A 23,422-nucleotide genomic window follows, 5' to 3' on the forward strand; every position below is an offset into this window, starting at 1 on the left:
ACGGAGGCCATTCATACAAATCAATGACTTTAGTGTATGTGTCATTAGCCTGAGAGATGCAGGCAGCGGTCAGTGCTATAAATCAAGCGATGATCGGCCTGTCTGCGATCCAGCGTGCAGCTGCGCAACTGCATGCATTACAGAGGAGCAGCGAAAAGAGGAGAGAAGAGTGGAGAATGGTTCAAATGTCTAAATGGAGAAACTTACCTGCTACAATCTTTTAGGCAGAACCAGGGTCAGACAGTGAATTGGCTGCCCCTTTCAGTATATGAATCAACCATACACCAGGCCACCTAGCCAAACCAGAAGCCCAATGCCAATACCATCATCAGAGAGCCAGCCATCTAGAAACCCTAAGAGACAAGAGTCAATATGAGAGTCCTGAATGTCCGCCTCTCCTCCTCCTACACCACGATGGGGGAAATCATTTCCAACATTCACTAGGGAATACCTGATTTAATTGAGGTCTAATATAGGTAAAATGGTGGAGGAAAAGGTTGTGGATAGAATGTTAGCAACATAGACGCTGAGAATACCTTATCCAATTGCCCTAAAATGGTATCATAATTGACATGCACATAGGATACAGGAAACATAGAAATATTTGGCCTGTGAGGGTCAATTCTGAAGTGTGTGTAACTATGTATAAAAATATAGTAAATATAACGTGTAAGTGGATCATAGTGGAAATAAAAGCATACCAAACAAAAATGAATATTACATCTATAGATTAAATGACCGAGGGAGAGAAAAATAAACATTTCAGAGAGCTTCATTTGTCTACAATTTTGACAAACCGTTTTAGAACATCTACATAGTCAGTGTGGGGCCATTCTGCCAGAATTGGCAATACAGCCTGCATATTATGATTTCAACAAGGGTTTGCACTGAACTACAGCCAGACGCTTGATTTACAGAGAACGAGAAAAACAAAACAATTTCATTTCAAATGGCCCAACTGAGTTTGTCAACAGATTTATACAATCAAAGTATTTTGTGGACATTTCCAGAATTGGCTCGAAAAGTTGTTTGAGGAGCAACTGCCCCTAAAAAACTACTTCTCATTTATTAAACAGACGATGTGGTATCAATATGAGTCAGAAACATTAATTCTACTGTCCAAATTGACTACAACGTGTAAATAGGTGTTTTTTGGTCATAAAGTCAGTCTTGTCTAAAACAGAGTTTTGTGAGACTTGTGGTTGTGACTGCATCACAACGTAAATGAAGATTGGGTTTGTTACAATCCTGCCCACATGCCCACAGCTGGCAGCACACAAGTAATCATCAACTACTTGTGTACTGTACATAAAAACTTAAAAACATAAAAACCAACCATAAATTGTAGAAATGTACATACAAATGTTGAAAGCATTTAATGAGAAAACTAAAATAATATGAAAATATTGTCTCATTTACATTGTGTAATTTAATTGACGGTCCCTAACCTAACTAGCCCCGTAGATAGGCTATCCAAAGTCAAACCAACTTTGCCACGGTCACACACCAGCCGGCTGAAGCTAATTGACAAAATAATTTGGCTAACTCTTCCCCCTGCGAACACACACAAGCGACACCCACCTTCAAACCACACCCCGAAACCAACTCATGTTTGAATTCAGTCATGGCCGCTAACATTACTTAACGAACCAAATTTAAAACGAGGCCAAGTCTTGAAGTGCAGTCGCCCTTTAAGGTAAGTATTCCAAATTATAGGGGCAACAGGGTCAGCTGAGGATCTGAGCAGACTCAAGGCGAAAGTGTAGACATTGTGACCTGGCAACCCTATGACCTGGCAACCCTAGCTCTCTCACTGCATCACTACAGAAACCCATTCTCCAACAGTACCATAGTTACTGCAAGAGGCAGTGCAGCAGAAAATTCACCCTGGGGCATAATGCAGTCCAAACACACTCATTAAAAACTTGCAGAATCCGTCGAAATGTGCAATGAATTATAGTCATGTGCATTTTTCCATTGGTCATATTGCAAGTGTACAATTACTTGCAAATTATACCATACTATTATTTACAGTATTACAGACAGTACTGACCTCCCACATTTCACCCAAAACCAATAGCAAGTATCAAACAAAAGGATAAAGCCCCTGTATAACAGGTCAAGTGAAGTTGGATTTCATACTACTGTTTAAAACTAAAAGGCAGTACACATTTTTGCATTTCAAACAATTGCTTTTGCATTTCCTTAAATGTAAATGTATAAACAATATGTTGTTTACTTCAGTCCAATTGTATAAAAACAAGCTGTGCACAATAACTAGCCAAGGACATCCTAGGGGATAGTCTCTGCATTTGATCTAAAGAAATACAAAATAATTATCTACTTACAAACAATGAAATACAAATGTTTCATCGCAGTTCGTTTTACAATTCTCCATACAATACAATTAACAAAAAAAATCTTAGATGTTGTCTTTTGTTTGAAATGAAGAGAAAAATAATTAATTATGATATCTGACTAACAAAGGAATGTTGATGAGTGTCTAAATTTAATCCGGCAACATCGGGGCATATTAAAGACCATAACCTCTTTAAATGTACCAATACCTTGTTTAACGTTTATACGGTGTTCATGATCGGTACTATTGTCTCTTCTGAGCTCCAGCCACACTGTGCAACTTGCTCTCTCCTCTGAGTGGGATCTGAGGCCTACAGCCTAGTGCTCTCATGATGTATGGCCTTTGACACCATTAGACAAAGGTATTATTAGCAGATTAGGCTGAGCAGGGACAGGGCCGATCTCCTAAAGAGTTCCAGCATTGAAATAACCCAGAGGCACCGTGAACCTTCCAATTACAGCACGCTCAGCCCTGCACACCCAGCAGGTCACGGATGAAAGCGAATAAATATTTTGAAGTGATCTGCATTATACTGTAAAATACACGAGCCCACTGGGGCCAAGGCTGCCCCCTGCGCTCTTGGCTGGGGCTCTGGGGACTGGGAGCGAGGGGAGGGTTGAAGAGACAGAGAAAACCACAGAAAGACACCAAAAAGACTGCTAAAAAGCAGCGGGAAGCAATATAGAGGGTGGGAAAATACAGAGACCATACGATTTTGAGAAAGAGGAAGACAGGGAAAGAGAAAGGAGAGACAGAGAGAGAGAGGAGACAGAGAGAGAGAGAGAGAGTGAGCGAGAGAAATAGAGAGAGAGATGCCGAGAGAAGAGAGAGACTAGCGTAGACTGGGGGATTGTCTGTTTTATGAAGCTCCTCTGACTACCTGCCTGATTCTCCCTTCTCTTGTTTTGCTTTTATCCTTTTAGTCTTGAAGGAGCCTAATTAGCCACTGCAGAGGGCCTCTCTCTCCTTGCCCTTAAATCAGTAATTGGTTTCAGTGCATAGACTGTCAGGAAATTAACACATCACACCGTGACAGCTGTTCATTTTTTCCCTCTTGTTTGTCATGTGAATCGCCACTGATTTGCCAGAGAGCAAAACAAATGAGTGGTCTGTAATCATGGGCCACTCACGTGTGTGTGTTGTTTATGTATTTGGTGTGTGATGAGTGTACCTTTGGTATGTGTTGTGTGTTGATTGTTGGTGATGATGTGTGTGATGTGTGTGTATTGTACTGGCCCTTTAGTTCTAGTTGAGTTCCTGTTCACAAACCCGAACCCAAGACTAGGCCTACATCACAAAGACATACATGCATTCTTGTATCTCTTCATTCAGCTCATTCTGAGTCAATCTTGTTGATAGATTAGAGCAGTATTGATTGGAGGATTAGCCTGATCACTAAGTCACTGATAACATGGTCATTAAAACATATGATAGCAATCAGATTAGGCTCGGGGCCAGCTCAAGGTTACAGACCATGTTCCCTGAAAAGTGATTTAAGCATACTACTAGTCTAGTGAGCAACCAGCTTCCAGGTTGGATTTCAAGTGTATTGATTAGTTCAGACAAATGAGCTATTACCAACTACGCCAAGTTGATAAGCATATGTCAAGAGATCCTACAGATATGTTTTTGTTCTTCAGTTTCTCGCCGTGCAGAAGTCGTGGGGAGAGAGACAAAGGTGTGTCTAAGACATCTATAAATCCCTCAAAAACTACAGCCGGATAAAGGCCCAATTAACCTTTTCAGAGTCTCCCCCGTCAGCGGAATTTCCTGCACTTTTATGAAGTGAATTTCCCTTCTCTCTTCTCTCTGCCTTCTTTCTCTTCTGCCTTCAGAACGTATTCATACCATTTGACTATTTCCACATTTTGTTGTGTTGCAGCCTGAATTTATATGTAAAATGGATTGAATGTAGAGTTTTTGTCACTGGCCTACACACAATGCCCGATAATGTCAAAGTGGGATTATGTTTTTGGGTTATTTAAAAAAATAAAAAAATAATCAAAAATGAAAAGCTGAAATGTCTTGAGTCAGTAAGTATTCAACCCCTTTGTTATGGCAAGCCTAAGTAAGTTCAGGAGTAAAAATGTGCTTAACAAGTCACATAATTAGTAGTGCATCATGTTATGTAGTAGTTAAGGACTGGAGAGTTTTTCAGGATAAAAAAGAAACACAGGCAAAATCCTAGAGGAAAAACTGGTTCAGTCTGATTTCCACTGGGAGATGAATTCACTGTTCAGCAGGACAGTAACCTAAAACACAGTGAATGTTCCTGTGTGGCTGAGTTACAGTTTTGACGTAAATCTGCTCGAAAATCTATGGCAAGACTTTAAAATGGTTAGCAAAGATCATCAACCAATTTGACAGAGCTTGAATACTTTCTTAAGAATAATGCAAAGCTCTTAGAGACTTACCCAGAAAGACTCACAGCTGTAATCGCTGGCAAAAGTGATTCTAACATGTATTGACTCAGGCGGTGTGAATACTTATATAAATGAGATTTTTTTGTATTTCATTTTCAAAAAATGCGCTAGCATTTCTGAAAACATGGTTTCATTATGGGGTATTGTGTGTGTAGATTGGAGAGAAAATGATTTTGAATTGATTTTGAATTCAGACTGTAAACACAACAAAATGTGGAATAAGTCAAGGGGTGTGAATACTTTCTGAAGGCTCTGACACAAGATGCTCTGACACAACTTAATAAAACATATAAAAACAGATTTCATTCCACTGATGTGATTTTCTACTATTCTCCTCTATTCATCCTCTTTTGTCTCAGTGACCGTATTTATAATCGGGGGAGTGAAGGACACTAGGCAGCATTAGGTTCAGTGGGTTAGGATCCTACTAGAAGGCCAGAAGGTCAGGGGCGTCTGCACAGGTTGGGGATGATTCAGCACCCAGCGGTCATGTGGCACCAAGGGGTCATGAAGCACCCAGGCTCACTCTGGCACTGGGAGACTTGGCCCCATCTCAGCTCTGACGCGGAGAGTTCATCACCTGGTTTGTACGTGTGAATGGTGCTGAGGTCTCATTATGTCGATGCGTGTCTCTTATTCAATGACTTGTACTCTCATAGTCCACCTCTCTACTTCCTACCATTCACTGCTGCATCCTCACTTCTACATTTTTTTTTGTATTATTATTATTTTTTAATTAACCTTTATTTATCTAGGCAAGTCAGTAAAAAAAAAATATTATTTACAATGGCGGCCTACCCGGCCAAACACGGACGATGCTGGACCAATTGTGCGCCGCSCTATGGGACTCCCAATCACGGCCGGACGTGATGCGGCCTGGATGGACACATAAAGGTGTGAACCAAAATATTATATTATATATACTGTACATTATATTCAGAGCAAAACAAAAATGTACAAACACTGTAATTAAGATATTTTCTCTAATAAAAGTAACTACAGTTTAAAAGTGGAAAAATGATTTATTGAGTTATGAACACTATTTTGGTTGGTATTTACATTAAAATTGAAGGCCTTCAGAACAGAACGTAGTATTTCTACACTCCTTACTGACTGATAACAGACAATAAAACGCAACATGTCCAATAAAGTCACAAAGGAAAAGTCAAGACAGACTAGTGTCCAGAGGAGCTGACGTCAACTCACATGAATCAAGTGGCTGAGCGTTAAAACCATGTGTGGATGCAAGGACAAACAAATAAAAAGGAAAAGAAAAAGCTGTCATTCAGAAAAGATATCCACCTCTATAAACTGTTCCCTTAGGTCCTGGGTGTGTCTTTCAGTGTGTGTGTATAGTAGTATAGTAGACTCACTCCATCTGAACACTGTCAGTGAATAGAAAGAGTCTATTTGGACCTTGCAGACGTGTGTGTAAGCATGTGTAGACGTGCATGTGTGCATGGCTGATGTTTGTGTGTGTGTGTGTGTGTGTGTGTGTGTGTGTGTGTGTGTGGTGTGTGTGTGGTGTGGTGTGTGTGTGTGTGTGTGTGTGTGTGTGTGTGTGTGTGTTGTGTGTGTGTGTGTGTGTGTGTGTGTGTGTGTGTGTGGTGTGTGTGTGTGTGTGTGTGTGTGTGTGTGTGTGTGACTGACAACCCGAGGGTACAAATACAGTTATACAAAAAAAGAGGGGAGAAACACTGTGTGATATTTCTTGATTTTGACAAGCGCCCTGCCAAGGTGAAATTGTGTCTGATGCGCATCTGAGGCGCGCCTCTCCCGTCGCCTCGTACACGAAGTTAGTGTTGTTTTCTACCTCATCTCTTTTCAAATGTGGCGGAAGGCTGAGGAGAGGTGGGCTCTTGCGCCTCCGTGTTTTGCGAAATTGGACTGCCTCTCCCCATTATTGTAAACATCATCCCGCCGACAAGCCTGCCGGTCGCTGTGGCGTTGGACAGGGCTGCCTTGGATATATCTGCTAAAACACATCCATTAGGTGCAAACTAGTTTTGATTTACATGTTCAGACTTTTTAAAACTGTCACATCCACTGCCGTTGTTGGGATCAGCTTGGCAGTGTCGTGGAGAGAACAGTGGCTGTTTCTTTTCTCTCTTTCTTCCTCCAGAAAGGAAGGTCTGTCTCTTTCAGCACTGGCCACAGGGCACCAGGCAACCTCTGTGGCTCGGTAAACAACACTCCTCCAATCGCTCGCTGCAATGTCTACCTCATTACGCTATACGCAGAACTTAACGACCTTAACGTCAGTGCAGTCCGACTTCATCTGTCACACATGCAATTAATTCTATCCAAACCACGGATTGTAGCAGACCATTTAAAGTTTTAAAGTCATACTGTAATTTGTATGGAGGAAGAAAAAGCATATGACACAAATACAATGTCATATACTTTTTATTTTTTCAAAAGCTCATTATGGGAGAGGGTAAAAAGTGAGAGAGGTGTAATATGTGTCTTTGTAATTAACAGGAGTTAATACAGCTTTTAAAACAAGGAAAGTGATGCAAAATTCTTAACTTTCTCTCTCTCTCAAGGGTTAGGATATCATTGAAGGTTTAAAGGTTATTAAAAGGTATGTCATGACATTTCCTGTGCAGAAAACAAATTCCAGGTGGTCCTAGGTTGTTTGAACAAAATAAAATGAAAACTTGATAATATTGAAGGTCAAGAATGTATATCAAGGCAACATGTATATGACATGCTATACTTTACCTCACTAATTATATTTTATGTTATCAGACATTACTTCATTGTCACATATAGGGACTAATGAGTGAACTACAGTAAATGAAAGTGTGAAAGACCAAAACAATGGTTTTGTGAAATAACTGAATTTTATATACAAATATTTTCTGTAGACTTATGAGCTTTTAAATTTCAAAGATTTCTGCACTAGCTTTTTTTTTAACACGTACATTACACAAATATKCTTTTTTTTTATTGAACAATTTGACATTCCGCCATAAGAAGCTCCCATCCGCCATAGCCTCACTTATCCAAGTGCCCGTGGATGAGCTGGAAGGTACTGCTTCATCTTCACTTGCAAAGATTTTATGAATCAGAGCAATTTCATAAAAGTCCCATTGTATGTGAATTTACTGATGTTATGGCTTATGCTACAAATATATCTCATAGGTGTGCATGTCGCCAGTGGCTAGACTCATAAAGAATGGAGCTGTAATATAGATTGTGTATGGAGGGTATCTGCACCSAATGACAATATGGGTTATTTTATGTCTGTCTCTTATGGCATGACTATATAAAGATACTCATTAATGGATTATGTACTTACTGTATTAGATATATATTTTAGTAGACATTTTGACAAAACATTGTATACAGTTTAGTTCATATCTGAGGATATGAAGAGATAGATAGTAGATGTTGCTAAAACAAGCACTAAAATACAAACATGATTTGTTTTCTATTTTTTTGTATTGCCTGAAGTGTTTTGTGTTTATATGTTTACATTTTTTTAAATCAATTTTGAATTAATAGTTAATTACTTTAGAAGATATAGGCCTACAATTATATTGCATTGTACCGAATGAGGTAAGCAATATATTCACTGTTTCACAAAAAGCAGTACATTGAGGAGAACACAAGTTATCTTTAAGTACATATAATGTAGGCTATTACTGTATTTCAAAAATCTATGATTACAGTCTTTTTTGCTAAATAAGAGTATATTACACCATTCATCAACTGTGGATGAGCTGGTGACTTGCCTTCCCAGTTTCATTCATCATGATTACGGTGTGATCATTCCTAGTTTGTGTCTTAGGTCAGGCCGCCGCCACTACCTCATCTGACTGGTTACCACAGTCTCAAGTGGATCTGTTCTGTTCCCCTCCACGTCAGCCCTGACTGACACACAACATGCGTGCTTTCGTTTTCCACAATATGCTCTCGTCCTTTCATTCAATCAAGCTGCTATACTGTTTGATAGTACACAACAAAAATACAACCCTCCGTGCATCTCTTGCGAGGGGTGGTTGGAAGGCKGAGAATGTCAACATCACGGACACSTGTCAAGTCACATGGCATGATGAGGAGGGACTTGTTGTTATCTGAGTTTAGAGGATACTCAGGGCCAGATGTGAGAGGATGCAGGAGGATCTGTCTGGAACAAATTAGGGGAGCGATTTCATTTGCTGTTTTTGCTTAATTATTTTCCATTCATAAAAGAAGACGTGCTGCCGTTGCTATACAAGGTCGATATTTTGTTGGTGCTTACCTGTCTATTGTCCGAAGTGATGTTATTGAATATCTCCCATGTGTCATGCTGTCCCCTTCCCCTGTCTTCCCCCTCCCCTGCCCCATCACAAGACTGAGAGAAAAACATGGGCAGCACTGTGTCGTCAGTCCCCATGCCAAAGTGTTTATTATCCACATCAGCTCTGATACTCATCTGCTGTCCTGGGATCAGCCCCTCTGCCCTCAGATCTGGTTTACATTGCATCATTTTAAATAAGACATTCTGGATTTGGGCAGCTAACGCCTAACCCCCTCCCAAAACTCAATACAGGCACACACACAGACGTACACATGTACGCATGCACAAGCATGCACACACACACATCCAGCCCCCACCTCGCATCTCACTTAAGACGGATTGGGCTGTTGCTAATTAGAGGGATATGAGTACAGCCTGGTGTCTGGATTAATCTGGCCCAATCTCCATCTCACAATGTTCAGTAATGCCTGTCATTACCACCACACTATAGCACACACTGTACCTTTCCCTATTACAAATCTCTCTCTGTGTCTCTCTGTGTGTCTCTCTCTCTCTCGCTCGCTTTCTCTCTAATTATCAACTCCTTACAGGTTGGTGCCTTTGTCTCATTGACTGTCTACTTGGTTTAGGCGACAACAGGAGCATTGGCATCCGACTGGTTTGGGTGTTGCTGACAGCTTCTCGTCCAGTTTGGCTCGGCTCAGCTCAGCAGGTTCTGTCCACAGAGATGGTCACCTGAGGACAAAGACTACCGGGCCTAGTCACAGCTGACCACATACATTGCACATCTTAAGTATTCACTCTCTTTGGATTTCTTGTGTTTTATTTATTTTATTGTGTTACAAAGTGGTTTTAAAATGGATTCAATTGTCATTTGTTTGTAAAAAAAATCTACACAAAACACTCTCTGATGTAAAATTACATGAATAATTCTGAAAAAGACATTTCATTCATGAAAATAAAAAACTAATATGATTAGATAAGTATGGCAATACATGTTAGAAACATATTTGGCAGCGATTATAGCTGTGAGTCTTTTAGGGTATGTCTCTTAAAGTTTTGCACACCTGTGACATATTTGCCCATTATTCTTTAAAAAATTCTTCAAGCTCTATCAAGTTGGATGTTGATCGTTGCTAGACAGATATTTTCAAGTCTTGCCATAGATTTTCAAGCATATTTAAGTCAAAACTGTAACTAGGCCACTCRGGTACATTCATAGTCTTCTTGGTAAGTAACTGCAGTGTAGAGTTGGCCTTGTGCTTTAGGTTATTGTCCTGCTAACAGATTAATTTGTCTCCTAGTGTCTGGTTTAAAAGCGGACAGAACCAGGTTTTCCTGTAGGATTTTGCCTGTGGTTAGCTCCATTCTGTTTATTTTTATCCTGAAAAACTCCCTTGCCAATGACAAGCCTACCCATAACATGATGCAGCCACCACAATGCTTGAAAATATGGAGAGTAGTATTCCGTATAACTTGTTTAGTGCCTTGTTGCAAACATGATGCATGTTTTGCCATTTTTATTCTGTACAAACTTCTTTATTTTCACTCTGACATTTGGGTTAGTATGGTGAAGTAACTACAACGTTGCTATCCATGCTCATTTTTCTATAAAATCACAGCCATTAACTATGTTACTGTTTTAAAATCACCATTGGCCTCATGGTGAAATCCCTGGAGTGAGTGGGGAATATGATGATGATGATGATGATGATGATGATGAAAAAACTAAACATTTGGGAGGCATTGGAAAAGCCCCCTGGTCTTTGTGGTTGAATCTGTGCTTGAAATGCACTACTCGATGGAGGGACCTTACAGATAATTGTATGTGTGAGGTACAGAGATGTGGTAGTCATTCCAAAATCATGTTAACCCCCATTGCACACAGAGTGAGTCCATGATACTTATTATATTATATTATTAGACTCCTGAACGTATTTAGACTTGACATAACAAAGGGGGTGAAAACTAATTTAACCAAGACATTTTAGTTATTTTTTAAATATAATTTGTAAAAATGTATATACTTTTCTATTCCCTTTGGCATAATGAGGTATATCTAAATTACATACATTTTTATCCCACTTTGTAATGCAACAAACTGTGAAAAAATCCAAATGGGGTGAATACTTATGATATGCACTGTATAATGTCATATACTATTTAATGTATCCTGTAAGTATGGTACATCATATTTGACCGCAAACACATTCATTAGTCCAAAATAATAATTTGACTTACTTATCTAATTCATTACTGTCTTTCTTTAAAAAAAATTACACAACAACATATATATATATTTTTTTACAAATAAAAACAGAAATATTGTCAATACAACACATATATCATTTGTGTATGTAGGCCTACTCTTGTCTATGTACAATATTCATTGGCTAGAGGGCAGTCTTACAGAATAARCCTCAGAAAATCATTGAACATTATGTACCACTGTATCAATCAACTCCTTTTCCATCTACCCTGCATGAAGGAATATGTCTCTCAAATCTACTCCTCACCAAAAGGCTGCTATGCTGTCTTCAATCTGCAATGGAAAATTAACCTCTGTTTAATCTAAGAGGGCCTCGATGAAGAGCCTGTGACAATGCGAGAGTTCAAATCCTGTGTGTCGTTCAATTATATTTCCTTGTTTCGGCTGTCCTTGAAGGGAAGCCCTTGCTTTTCCATCTCTCTACACATTATCCCGCTCTGTAATGAATGGCAACGCGAGACTCGGAGCACAGAGCAGAGGCGGGAAACTTGTGTGTGTGTGTGTGTGTGTGTGTGTGTGTGTGTGTGTGTGTGTGTGTGGTGTGTGTGTGTGTGTGGTGTGTGTGTGTGTGTGTGTGTGTGTGGTGTGTAGAGGAGAAAGAGAATGATGCTTTGCCGTCTGTTGGGCAAAATTACTTTATTTTTGATGTAGAGGCTGCTGCAGGGTTGCCAGTGTGTAAAGGAGATTTGAAATTGTCTAATGCTGATTGTGATTGCTAAGCAGAGTCAGCCCATTATATCATTGAATCTTTTGTTAAGCAGCCCTTGAGAGCGGCTGACAGCATAATTAATCTTACCTTATGAACAAGGAACCAACTCAATAGTACTGAGGACGCTTATTAAAAATCACAAACACACTCTCCATTTAATGGATAGCCTTTTTGAACTTGTAGGAGAGGTTCTATCTTTTAGTTTTTTTGTATTTCCGTCTGGAGGTGAAATGATATGAGTGGGGAGAGGATTGTTGTTGGCAGATGATGAATCATCGCGTGCGACAATAAACATATTGAACAATAACACTGTGCATGATAAAGCAGAGTAAATTATTTTAATTAAAATGCTTTTGAATCTTATCTATTTCATCAGTGCTTTGGTAAGGTGAGGGTCCGATGAAGGTTATATACACACATTCTCATTCTCTCAACATTACACAATTTATTGAATGTCATTTAAATATATATTGTGTAAATTGATAGTTTCACCTCTTGAAATCAGACTAATGACAACACATAATCTCGAGCAATGACACTAATTATAGTGGTAGTACTATCCATAATCATTACTAATGGATGTCATGAAGTGAGTGACAATGATAGGCTGACCAAAACACTATATCATTTTTTGCAATCATGTCCAGGAAGTGAGTATATTATGGAGCATGGTGTCTTTACATAGAGAGTTTGTGAATGTTGATACTGCAGTTGTTTTTAGCCTGGCAAGGACTACATCAGGCACTGTGATATCTATGCACATGCCATAAGAAGCCCAATGAACTTCAGGTCAAAGAGGGATGCATTAGCATTAGCATTAAACAAAGAAAGCCAGCTAAACAGGTCAAGGTTTGCCTGGCTGTTTCACAGCAGAGAGGTGGTTGTGCTGCTTTGAGGGCTCCTACTGCTCCTACTGCCCCTCCTCCTGGTCCACGAGAGAACCAGCCCCAGCCACTTTAGTCCAACAGGACCTCTTAAACACCCACTTTTCTGGGGTTGGAGTGGGCTGGGCCAGGAGGCCCAGAGGGTGGAGAAGATTAATTTAGCAGACACAACAAGCTCAGGAGAAAACACACGAGCCAACGAGATCAGAACTTGCAACCGCAAAATCATTTTAATATATTCCTGTTGCTACTTGTGAATATTAATAAAATTGCATTATTAATTTTGCCTTTGGCATGGCAAGATATTAGTTTTAATTAGTGTACTGTACTCTTCTACAATTAAAAAATAATTGATGTCCATTACGAAGGCGTTTTCAGTGAATCGCCTTTATTGTTGTTGTCAACAAAAGTCTGCGGTATAAGATCTCGCCTTCCTGCTTTCTTGTCCACACTGCATTGATGGTAATTCTCGGGTCAACCCGTCGACAATAATTTACATAAAGAACAACTAAAGCTACATAATGAGACATTTTCAAGGATGCACATAACAGACATACACTTCTTAGAAAAAGGGTTCCAAAAAGGTTCTTCAGCTGTCCCATAGGAACCCTTTTGGTGTCGCAGGTAGAACCCTTTGTGGAAAGGTTCTACATGGAACCAAAAGAGTTATACCTGGAACCAAAATGGGTTCTTCAAAGGTTGTCTTATGGGGACCCAGACAGAAGAACCCTTTTGTTCTAGAAGCACTTTTTTTCTAAGAGCGTACAGAATATGTGATGATGAGAAAATGGCCTATATATATGTACAACAACAGGACCGCCACAAGGATAATGAAATCACACTTGTGATCTTACAGGGCTAATATATTGTCCAATGACAGTATGGTAATCATTGATTCTTTATAAAATGTGTATACTACATATAATTATCTGTATGCAGTCTTTTACAATCAACAAAAAACATTAGGTAATCTAGTTGGTGTTCTACACAGCATGTGTGCACAGGCAGGTTTGTGGCACCTTAATTGGGGGGGACGGGCCTCGTTGGAATTGGCTGGAGCGGAAATCGGTGAAACGGTATCAAATACATCAAACACTTGGGTTGATGCCAATCCACCTTGTACTCCGTTCCAGCCATTATGTATAACCGCCCTCCGCGCTCCACTGATGTGTGTTTGTTCATGTGAGTTTGTTTACCATATTCAACACTCTTTGTATAAAGGTTATGTGCTCATGCATCTGTTTAAATTTTATATGTGGAAAATGTGCATTATGTGCCGTTTGCCTGTGCCTTTGCTTTGGTATGTTGTCTCTTTGCCTCCCGTCTCTGCATGGTGAAGTGGCAGATGATGTGTGAGATGCAGGATTTCTGCTCTATGTCCATGTCAGTTTTTCTGCTCCAAAGAGCGTGAATAACTGAAATAATAATCCGATAGTGTGCCCCTTCCCTCCTATCTTTCTCCTTCTCTGTCACAGCATGTATCCTCTAATTTCGAGGATTGATCTCCTATCACTTGCACAGCTCTGGCCTTCTTAGCAAATTAACTATGCTTTTAATTTACAACGGACTTGAGTGACACAGCTCCATTATTTATAGAGGTCAGGGATCAACAAACACTAACCTAACCAACTGGGCAAAAAACTTGGTTGAATCTACGAAACACTGCTTATCAACAAACACTGCTATCCACTGGACAAAAAAACTGTCTGAATCAACATTGTCATGTCATTTCAACCAAAACCAATTTCAATGTTGATTGACAACGTTGATTCAATCAGTTTTTGTCTAGTTTGATACGCAGTGCTCGTTGATCCCTGACCCTCTATAAATACCCGAGAGCTGTGCCCACTCTTTAATTAAGAATAGTAATTTTGGTAATTCAGTGGTGGAAAACCGATGAGGATTTCAAAAAAAGTATTCTCAACTTTTCATATTTCGTCACCCAACTTTGAACCTGTTTCAGATTTTTTTCCCCCAGCTAACTTTTTAACCTAAATCCAATTGACATGGTGCCATTTTCTTTGTTAATTTCACGTGGTGATTTCACGTTGAAATTCACTTTAGTTGACAGTTCACCTGTAATCAAAACTAGACGTTGAACTGATGTCTGTGTCCTGTGAGTCGTATGTCCAGGCCCACATGAAATCTACATAAGGATAATAAAACAATCCCATCAAAAATCGTCTATTTAAAGCTAAAGGCCAACTGACTCATCTCTAGTGAATGGTGGCAGAGGCAACCAGCAGTGTCGTCAGACCAGGAGCTTCCCTGAAATTCACGTCTTCACACAAACACGTACGAACAGTTTTGGGCTACAAACTTCTTATTGGAACATGAGAACTCTCACAAAAAGTTTGCTCCTGCAACCACACAAGTATCCACGGGACTCGTCGGAAGGTAACCCGGTACCGGGACAATAAACCGAATAGGAAGTGAATAGGGCATTTCCCACGTAAAATGTATACGGTATCCATCCAAAAAATTAAAAAAAGTATAATATGTGTCTGTGCTTTTTAAATATCTCGATTTTATAGAGAACTTACACAAAAACTTCCTTTTGAATTTGTTTTTGGACAATCTGTTTTTCCATGTATGAATCATGTTATTCAATGGGCTAATAAAAGTGAGGCGACTTCCAAAGAAGGATCCTCTTTAGGTATTGTGATTTTACTTCTGACATATTTAGATGTTAACTTAAACACCAACACCTTTTTCAACAAGCTAAATTCACCAGGTTTGGTGAGGTGAAGCCTTGTGCCCCTCTCTCTCTCTCTCTTCTCCCTCTCTCTCTCTTCTCTCTCTCTCTCTCTCTCTCTCTCTCTCTCTCTCCTCTCTCTCTTCTCTCTCTCTCTCGCCTCGTCTCTGGATTAAGCGCAGAGGCCAACGTTGTATATCATGTACTGACTGTATATCAGCACCTTCACGATGTAATTCAAATTCCCAGTACTTCTCCCATGAGAAAGGAACACGAGGAAAGAGAGAAAAAAATGAAAAGGGGGGATTTTTGACAAGACGCACGTCAGGGGGAAAAAACTTCAAGAACCTAGCGACAAGGAGTTGGCATGAAATTTGAGGATTAATATTGCATGCGGTTGGGTTTTTTGTGGCAATTGACCAACATGCCATGCCTACTGTATAGTAATGAGGCCGGCTTATGATTGATAAGAATCACACTGGTAAGTACAAGATATTGTATGTGACACACTGCACGGATCCATCTTCCTCTTTGCCATCTTCACGCCTCGCCGAGCCGGTGAGGATAAACCAAATTCGTCCAAATGGGGTCGTTAAATGGAGAGGTAAAACGTTAATCCCATTAATATTTTTGGTTGAACTAAAGGAGGAAGTTAAGTCCTGACAAATATTTTTTGAGTGAAAACGATAGAGCGCTTAAATTCCGATATTTTTAGCGGGATCGTCAAAAAGAAAAATCTGTCAATTTCCTAAGGGATTTCTACACATTTTTGACAATCAACATGAACAACCGTAATACTTATTCAGGGAATCATACTCATACTATATGCCTCATTATACAAACATTCTCCTGCAGTAGAAATTCTGGAGTCCAATTAACAAATTAACCGGCAACTTGGAAACCGGAAGTTGTCTTTTGGTTGTCACAAGGCCTTCTCATCAACCCTGGACCCCCATGTTTTGGAAATAAGGAGGCCTGTCAATTGCAATCAAGTACCAGCGACCATTGTGAATGGTTGTTGTTTTCACTCCCCACATAACATGTCAACATGGCAAGCGTGTCCAGTGCAATTAGCCTAATTGTGCTAATGAAGGGGCTGACGTGGTAACACCTAAGTTTCAAGACAGCTGCCCCGAAGTAGCAATGGGGTAAAACACACATTTCACACATTCAACAATCACTGGATTAAGCAAGTGGAGTCATTTTTCTGTCACAGTCCTTTAAACACACCTGTTCTGCTGGAGACCTTTGTGAACATAAAGCGTACCACATTCATAATAGTCAACGTATGTGACAATGTACTAATGCCCTGCATGCTGAGGCAGGTGTGAGTAGGCTTGTAGGCCTAGTTGAGAGATGTTGAGAAACAGTTGACCACGGGTGAATCCTTTACACTACCCTATTTCCCTGTAATGGTTTTCAATTTGATTAAACCATGTTGGATGCTCTTAACAGGATGTGCCTGCAGATAACAAACTTGGTTGAAATGCCCACATCTTCTCTTTCCCCGCCTCTCCCCTCCTCCTCCCTTAAATCTCAAGGAGCTCCTGTGTACTCTATATTTTATTATCAGGGTGGGCAGCAGTTTGATAGATGAGATATCCGCTCAATTACGGGCACAACATTGCTTTTTAAAAGCTGAAGGTCAAAACTGGCTCCTTTTTTCTCCAAGGGGTACTATAGTATTATGAAGCCCATCTCTCAAATTTAAACTGCCTACGTTCAAGACCCTCACCCAGACAACGGTCAGGGTTGCACTTACCTGCCATATAACACACCATAATCTGATGCTGGGATACCATCTGGTGTGAATAAGCACTTTAAAAAAGCTAGCGTTATAGTTTGTATCATGCCAGCTGAAACGTGTATGCGTAATAATATTATGTTATGGTACAATTCAAAGGTGAGTTTAGGTCAAGGAGCGTTTAGATCGAGTTCCTCCTTTGATCATTCCTCTAGGCCCTTTAAACAAATGAGGAAAAGGCTAAATAGAAAGTATCAAAAGATGGCCAAATCCACAATAGAGTCCTTTGGGGTATAACAAACAGCAGATAAGATCATATTAAATAGCATTTTTCTTATGGCCAGCAATGCTAAAGCAGCCAAAGCCTGAGTATTTAAATCTTTATTCGGCTGAGATTGTGAAAGGGGAGATTGGAGAGGGGCCCGAATTTGAATCGCAGGGTGTTCTGGGCGCGACATCTTGAAGCGTGATGTTGAGCTATGTTCCTGGTCGGGGAGGGGAGGCCATCGACATATAAAATGGATTTGTAAATTTGCATTAGGCTCAATCCACAATCAGGCGAGGATAGAGCCGCAGGGAACAATGTGCAAGCTGCTCTGGTCAACACAGCAGCGAGGCAGCCTCTGAAGATTCCTATTTAAGTGACTGTGAATGCACAATTCCACAAATAATTTGTCAAGCGTGCAGCTTGAACTAGCTTTGAACCTACTCTCACACACAATGCCCAGTGCTTCCTCTCTTCCTGCCTCCTCTCTCTCTAAGGCCAGTAAGAAATATCTTGCCTTTATGTTTTTGCCAGCATGAAATGTGTACCAAGCAAACTGGGATTTGCTGTATCTCATACCAAAAAAAGGTATGCCTTTTTAAAGACCTAAAGCCCAATTTATGTACCTGTCCTTGAATTTTTGAATTTCCTTGAGCAATATACAATCCAACAAGTAATCGTTTGATGTTTACATTTCAGCCAACACTCCTGTGGATTTACGTGCTGTCCAGAATATTAGATTGTTGAAATTAATGGCACGGCATTTTATTTGCATGGCCAAATTTACAACTGCCCACAGGGGCTAGGTAGTTTGGGGTTGAGGAAATGGGCTAAATCTCCGAGCTTATGGCTCCAAGCATCGCTAGTTTCAATCCCGTGCTACGCAGCTTGTTTTTTTCACTGTTTTTCATTTTTGTTTTTTCCGTTTGAGCCCTATCCCTAACTTCTTAACCTTCACACTAAATTAATGACTAAACTTAAGTTCAGGCTTTTCTACTATGCGTTATGTCCAAGGGTCAACACTTTCTCTTTCGAGGTTTTTGTTGCATTATTCTAGATGAACTTTTCGATCTAGCTAGCTAAAGTATAAACAAATTACACATTTAAGCTCGAAGCTTAAAGATACCTACAGTTGGGTCAGCAAATGAATTTGACAACCTTTGATAAAGATGAAGCATAATGACTGCATAAAGTAAATCATTCAAATACTGCAGCTATATTGTATGCAAAACATATGGGAAATTATATTATTTTATACAATACAATTGTCAGAGAAGAGATTTTTAGTAACAAGTATATGTAATATGTAACAAAGTAATATGTAATCTGTAAAAGTAATTATGTAATAAGTAACACGTAATATGTAATAATGTAACAAGTACTATGTAATATGTACAAGTAATTAAGTTTTTTTATTTTAAAACCAAGTCAGGCGTCAAAACTATTGACACCCTTGAATATACTTAAAATAAGTGGCAAGTTTAGTATTTGGTCCCAGAAGGGGTTGGGTTAATGCGGAGAAAAACTTTCAGTTTGAATGCATCCAGTTGTCAACTGACAGGCATACCCTTTCCCTTTCCATCTTCCTAGAGCAAGTGACTACATCACAGGTTGTGACCTACAAACTTGTTGATCCAATTGCAATTAGTTTTTGCTACTGTTTCTTCTAGCGTTAGCATAACGATGGCAGTCTATGGTTTTGCTTTAAATATAACCATCCCAAAATGTCCGTGCCATTCCTTATTGATATTGTACACAGAGCTATGTAACAATCTAGTTAACTAGCTAGCCGCCAGCTAGCTTCAAAAACCGAATTGAGCCCCAGGATTTTGTGTAGGCGCCAATATGCTTACATATTCTATTCTTTTAATACGGACATTAAAAACTGACAAATTAAAAGACTCGACGACAATAATATTAAATACATTTCTAAAATATTACGTAAAGGTATTTTCATTAATCGGTAAATGCTGTCTTTTTTCTTGTTTTCCTATATTATCAATGAATACTACCTTAATACAACACTGGGAAAATATTGTAGAGTTCCAGCTTTACTGAGAATGTAACTGAAAACAGTCTACAAACGTAAAGAACGAAAATACAGAGGGAAAAAACCAATGATATTGTATTATTCCACACAATAATGAACCTTAACGCACTCCATCAGCAGTGTTTATTTATCAAAAACAGTGTGAGCCGTGGTGAAGGGATGTCCTTATCTGTTCCTTCAGTGGGGACATTAGTCATGGGAAAGTTTGGCTCAGATCTGTTGAGGGGGTCCTCGTTGTCCTTTCAGAATTGCTAATCAATCATGGGTATCAGTGCGGTTCGGTCGGCGATTACAGAGCGCCTTTCCTGCTAACAGACTGGGCAATTTTGTGAGGGCCTGGCCCATGCAGATGGGGCCAGTCCAGCAGTTTTAACATTGTTGATCACCACAGCGCGGGGAACAGAGAGGGGGGATAGAGTGAGAGAGGGAGGAACCCCCCAAAGAAAAAAAAAAAAAAAACAGAGGGAAAGAGTGCGCCTTAAGCATGACTTCAGAGAGGCATACCAGAAAGGGAAAGTGTTCATTCATCATTATTGTCATGGGCTTCGCAAATGTAACAATTTGTCTCATCTATTTTTAGACAATGCGGCTACAATAGCCATTTGCCAGATGGAATAGTGGGCCTATATTGCAATATGCTACTTTTTGTTTTCGTGTTTTTGTTTCATTGTTTCATAATTTGTTTACATTAATTGGTTCTATATGGAGATTAACTTTTGCAGACCTTGCATGAAAACATATATTTTTACTTGTATGAAATACTCCAAAGTTATTACGATAGCTACCCTGATAGATCGGAATCGAACCTTCTACACATTGCTGCGCCGAGTGGAGATCATATTGAAACAGGAGGAAACGTAGAACGAGGGAACCAGCAGCAGCCACAGTGTAGGTCTCCTGATGGGCCATGAGTGGGTCCAAAGTTTGTGACTCGAGAGGGATGAAGACAAATGGATTTGTGGGGAAGGATGTATGGGGTTCTTATAATTGACATCGTAACGTGTATGGTGACCGGTGACCTCTGGGAGGTTTACACTAGGGCACCTTATTACAGGGACGCCATTAGTTTTGCCAATTGGAGGATCTGAGATTTCTTGCAATTATTCTACTTCAATCTACAACAAAATGACTTGGCATCGTTTTGCAGTAAGGAGAAAGCCGTTGGCTTTATCATTTCCATTCAGTTTAATGGAAGCACGTAAAAATTTCTTTGGTGAATCATTTGAACCGAGGTTTTACATATCATGCGGTGTTTGTTTAAGAAAGCTCTTGTAGGCACCTGTCACATTTAGGAGTGTCGTACATCCAACACAGTCGCACCTTTTGAGAGAAGGAGATGAACAGGAAAACACTTCACAACACAAGGGGCCTGTGGCCATACCCACTCCTGTTTACACAACTCCTGCTTAAATCCTTCAATGTTCTCCCTGCAAAAATCTCCTCTACTGCATAGATCCCTATATTAAATGTGTTATGCGCGCTGCCTTTGCTTCTTCTAAAACCTGTTAAAACAGATTACTGCGTAATTGCCTGTTGCAAGCCCTCCTCTAATCACTTTTTCTGTTCAAAGCGACATACAGGGACCCTCCATTGACCGGGGCAAACCTTCATTACGTTTACGTGTTGAAGTGTTTACTGTATTATTTTCTTATTTGTCACGTTTGACGTCATAGGTTGGGCAGTGTGTAAGGCATCAACCGCTCATACTGTTCAATAGCAGCATAGACGAGATGAGACTTCAGAGAGGCCGGGGAGGTGTGGAGCTTGTCAGAGAGGCAGAGAGAGTGAGAGAGCTCAGGGTTGGGAAGGGAATGGAATCAGCGTAAATTTGGATCGGACCTTGGGAGGCGGGTTGTTGGATTACCGCTATGCAGTTTGGCGATTACAACGTTTCATGTCCTTAGTCCATCGGTGTGGAACATATGACCGTGGTCAACAACAAGTGTGTTACATCATGCATTTTTTGGTATTATGTTATCACTGACTACAACGGTTACTCTATTTGATAGGAAACATTTGAAGCCACAATCCGGAACAATAAAGGAAATATACAATTTGGAACGTCGATGGCTTCGACACCTTAGACCGCTACTCTCGCTATTGGCAAAGGTAAAATCGCACTAGAAATCAATGAAAATGTCACTTCCTGGTATATTTCCATTATCGTATTCAAGATATGTTGCATATTTTGCATACAGTAGCCATCCTCTTTAATACGTATAATATTTCAGACCGAAGCAGTAAATAATGGATTTCGGGTCCTCCAAAAGAGACCGCAGGAACCATGTGATTAATTTTATTGGAATGGCTGTTTTTGCTTGTTAACTTTATTTTTCAGGAAGTTGTAAATTCCTCACAGGGTGAATTGAAACACCAAGGCAATTGTTCCCACAATTGAAGCACAAATCATCCTACTCTTGTGGGGTGACAGATACTTCTGATCCCTGCTCCTATCCTCTCCTAAACCGTCCCGAGCATGCATTACCATATTGGCTCCCTAACCTGTAATTTTATACACATCCACTGTATTCTTCTTTTCCCGGGATGTACCAAGGGCTCTTAAGAAGCTATCGATTTTTATTTTGATTAAATGTCCCTGCTGGTTTTGCAGGCAAATAGCGCGAAGTTTAATCAAATCACAATCAATACCTACTGTAATAAAACATCCTCACAGTTCACAGCACCAAAGTTAATTCGATGGTGAGTAAGTATGAGGAAAAAAGCACAAAAAATAAGCCTATTATTTGTATGGTGGGACTTTAGCTGCGAATGTGAGTTGCTGGGCTCAGAGTATAAGGAAACAAGATCAGTGGAGTATTAGATTCTAGTGAGTGCCATGGAAGTGAATCGGGCCCGGCTCCATGTTCGAGCTGCCTCTAATTCACATGTGAGACCAACACAAAAAAATGACTTTCTAAATTTATGGGTGCACCCAACATCCCCTCCCCTCTGAAACTCTCTGGACATCACCATCATTTTTTTATTGCCATCTGCGAGATCTTTTCAAGAAGCAAAAGTATCACTTTCTTCACCACCACACAGCGGTGGAAAAAAACAGTCCTGAGGGATTCATTTTGGAGTTTGGGTTGTCTTTATGTGCCTACAGTAGCACTATCTCTGAGTGGATCTGCTCAAGCTCCAGAAGGCTATTGCACTTGTTTATACACATACAGTATTTCTGTAAATGTTCATGTTTTCCTATCTGCTATGTCCACCATGCAATATGTTCAATGGTAATTATTTGGAGGGTTGTCCTCGACGAGGGTCACCAATAGGTGGCTGATTTGTCGAATTAAAACCTCTACAGTGGCAACAGGTTGTACTTAGACATTTGGCGGGCGGCCTGTGTCTCACTTTCATGACTGATATATATGTCTGTTGTTTTTTGTTGCTATTTCTTTTCTTTTTTCTAAGTAACGTCACTTGACTCACTTGCATCTCTCTGTTTGTGTGGTAGACTTCCAGACCCGTCAATAACCTCCAAGTTTGAAGTTTGTCCTATTTAGAGTAGGCCTATCTACATCTACCCGGAGCTTCTTTGTCGCCCAATCCTCCCACGTCTGACTCTGTCTGTCCTGTCCTGCCTGTATCCCCGCCAATCCAATAATGCCTGTGGGGCAGGCCTGAGATGCCTGAGGGGGGTAGGCCTGGGGGGGGGGGGGGGGGGGGGGGGGGGGGGGGGGGGGGGGGGGGGGGGGGGGGGTGGGGGGGGGGCGGGGGGGGGGGGGGGGGGGGGGGGGGGCAGAGAGAGATCCACAGCTCTCAGGGGGTTAGT

The sequence above is a fragment of the Salvelinus sp. IW2-2015 genome, linkage group LG10 (assembly GCF_002910315.2).
Source record: "Salvelinus sp. IW2-2015 linkage group LG10, ASM291031v2, whole genome shotgun sequence".
Classification (NCBI taxonomy): domain Eukaryota; kingdom Metazoa; phylum Chordata; class Actinopteri; order Salmoniformes; family Salmonidae; genus Salvelinus; species Salvelinus sp. IW2-2015.